The following is a 3,502-nucleotide window of genomic DNA, read 5'->3' as shown; positions in this document are numbered from 1 at the left end:
GAGAGTCTCAATCTCATCTTTCAAATGCCTACAATCATCAGTATTGTGGCCAACATCGTTGTGAAAACGGCAAAACTTGGAGGTGTCTCTCTTCCCCTTTTGGTGCTTCAACGGCCCTGGCCTCTTCCAGGGTGAGCTCAGTATAAGTCGCGAAGACGGGCTTGAACTTGTCTACGGACTTATTCTTCTTTGGGCCGTGCTAGCTCTTTTCGCCATTCCCCTTTCTTTTGCCTCCACCGGGCTGGTTGTTCTGTGTGACGTTTTGGGTCGCTGCCACGACCTCTGTCCCTACTCCAGTGGGCTGACCAGGGACCTGGCTGGTTCCTACAGCTGAGGCTTCGGCTTCCTCCAAGTTGTTCCATTCCTGGGCCCTGTTGAGGAATTCGTTAACCGAGCTAACTCCCTTTCTTTGTATATCTTTCCAGAGTTCCCCTCTGACGAGGATTCCAGTTCTCATGGCCATGAGCTTGGAGCTATCATCCGCATCTCTGGCCTGAGCAGTGACGTTCGCAAATCTGGTCAGGTAGGCCTTCAGAGTTTCGCCGGGCTGCTGCCTCACGTTAGCCAGAGAGTCGGCCTAGACGCGGGCAGCTTGGGAGGTTCGGAATGCCCTTTTGAAATCAGTCGAGAAAGTTTTCCAGGAGCTGATTGACTGTCTTTTGCCTTGCTTGAACCACTGCCTGGCTGGTCCAGTCAGTGTGGAAGGAAAGATTAAACACCTCAGCTCGGGGCCAATGTTGTGGGCCATCATCAGGGTGTTGAACATCCCCAGATGATCCGACGGATCTCCGTCTCCATTGAACTTAGACAGGTGCGGCATACGGAAACCAGGTGGGTAAGCCGTTGCTGCTATGCTTGGGGCGAAGAGCTCCATCTCGTCCCCTGAATCATATTCATCTTTTTCTTTCTCCGACAGGAGCTTCCTCATCAGCTCCTCCATCTGGGCCAGGCGCTCGAGGGTTTGGTCCTGATGTCCTTGGTTATTCCGGGGCTGTTCAACAGATCCGGATCTATCGTACATATTTGGTGGGTTATTGCCCCTCCTATCTTGAGATAGGTTATTTGGGGCATTCCCACCGTTACGTACTTCGGACAGGGCTCCCCCTGAGCGAGCATGGCTGTCTCCTCCTGCTGGCTCCCCACTATGAGAGTTAAGGCGATCTCGCAGGTCGCCCCCCTGGGTGGCTTGTGGACTTTGTGTCGAGCTCAGGCGCTGACGCAGGTCTCCGCCAGAAAGGTCACTCCGGCGACTGCCGATCCAGTAGCTCCTGCTAGAGAGGCTCGGAGCTCGCCTTTGGTGGTGAGGATCTGGGCTTTCCCTCGGCTATAATGACCCACTAATCTAGACTTTTGGACCATTAACGAAACTATACATACAATCCTTAATAGAACTTACATTTACGAAAATACCATAATTTTATTAAGTAACTTGTAAAAATAAGAGTTACTTACAAAATAAATACCAAGAAGGATATGGGATCCCATTGTCTTTAAAAACAAAACATGATTTAAAATAAAAAGACATTACATAAATAGTGCGGAAAATACATGTAAAAGACATAAAACGAAACTACATCCTCGAATCGAATAACGCTCGGCTCCTTGACTCCATTCACCATCGATACACATTCTCTAAGCGTCCACGAATCTTACCGCCTCTTAGGCTATTTTCCTGCAGATAAAACAAAAAGGAATAAGCCTAATGCCCAGCAAGGAAAATCTAACACATAGTCATAAACATAATTTCATAATAAGCATAAAGACATATCATATCACTTATTACATACACTTATTATAATGGCCATTATTACTTGGGGTCCCATAGACTAAACAAGTCATATGCCCATGGGATTAATGGGGTCCTACTAGCTAAGTAGGTCATATGCCCATAACCCATTTGGGGTCTTGTTAGTCATATGGGTCATATGCCCAAGCCTACAAACATACACATATACATATCATAACACATTTGATAACATAAAACATAAGATAACATAAACATATAACATATTGATTCTAGCCTATTTTCCTTACCAAAATTACCGGGATATGAGGACAGAATATGGACTTTGGAACACTCCTAAAAACCATTTGTGAAAGGGTGAGTCTATTGAGATTGAAGAAAAAGGGATGAAAGAGATAAAGGAACTACACATATTAAAACATACTTACCAAAAACCTTGTGCTTAAGAACTTGGATTTCCTAACCAAGAATAGGAATAAGGTTAGAAGGCTGAGTAGAAGACTATGAGAACTTTAAAGAAAATAAAATAATACCAATGATCTAGAGTGTGGAAATACCTTGAACACTTGTAAGACCAATCTAAACCTTGAACCGAAATGCTATAAGACCTTACTTCCCAAGTGTTTGGTAAGCTTATAGTGATCAAGCTTATAATCCCCAACCTAAGTGTTTACACTCTCACAATAACCTAGCAACTTGCAGCCTCTGAACTTAGCTAGATGAATGAATGAAAAAAATGCTTGGTGCTAGGTCCTATTTATTGAGTTCTAGGAATAAAAATCTTCTTTTTGGCTTTGAATAAAAAAAATAAATTTAATTGAAAATATTTGAATATCCTTCAGCCAAAGGCTTAGGAATTTTTCAAATTTTTCAGAGAGATTTAAGGATTCAAAGCTTGATTTTAAAATAATAAAAACAAATAGAATCCTAACTTCTAACTCCCTAAATCTCGTAACTCTAAACTCCCCTTCAGTAAAATCAATATATCTGGAGTTTTAGAACTCCGATTTAGACTCTCATTATACCGTTAGAAAGCTCATTAAATTATCTACAACTTTTAAGAAATACTATTTTTCGAAATTCCTAATATAACGGGGTCAAAAACAGGTCGGAATTTACAGTACCCAAAGTTACGAAAAATCTATTTAATTATCTAAATATCAACCTAATCCACAAATAAATAAAATTGTGATAAATGTCATGCTCCTATCAGATTTTGGTGAATACTAAGTCTTATATTTCTCTTATTTTATCATTAAAATAATAATTTCTTAATAATCATACATATGATAAGTGTTACTATCTTATTGGGTCTATCTAAACCTTATAATATAATAAATATTATTCTTAATATCAGCTATATAATCAAACCTTAGGTTAAAATTAATATTCTTAAACTATAGGTTAAACTTAGAAAGTCTATAAGTACTACTATGAGTGTCCAAATAATTCCCGGCCTGAACCAAAAATCCACAGTAACAAAGATAATACTATACATACTATAATACTACTAAATAATTAGCTAAGTAAAGTTCTTGGACTCTACATCGGTGCCCTGCTATGTCAGGGAGGTCCGGCTGATGGCGGGTTCCTCCTGCTACTTCCATAGGCTGGAATATCTCGGACGGGCCAAGGAGGAGATGGATATCAGATTGGCGACGGAGGATGCCTGACTAGAGAGGCGATCCTAGTTCCGTCAGGACGGATAAAATTAGGTGGGGGCCTTTCGGCCTTGCCAACCTGCGGGTCCTGCGCCTG

Source organism: Humulus lupulus, chromosome 2, assembly GCF_963169125.1.
Source record: "Humulus lupulus chromosome 2, drHumLupu1.1, whole genome shotgun sequence".
Lineage (NCBI taxonomy): Eukaryota > Viridiplantae > Streptophyta > Magnoliopsida > Rosales > Cannabaceae > Humulus > Humulus lupulus.
The sequence above is the reverse complement of the archived record's forward strand: the minus strand, read 5'-3'. Positions refer to the sequence as shown.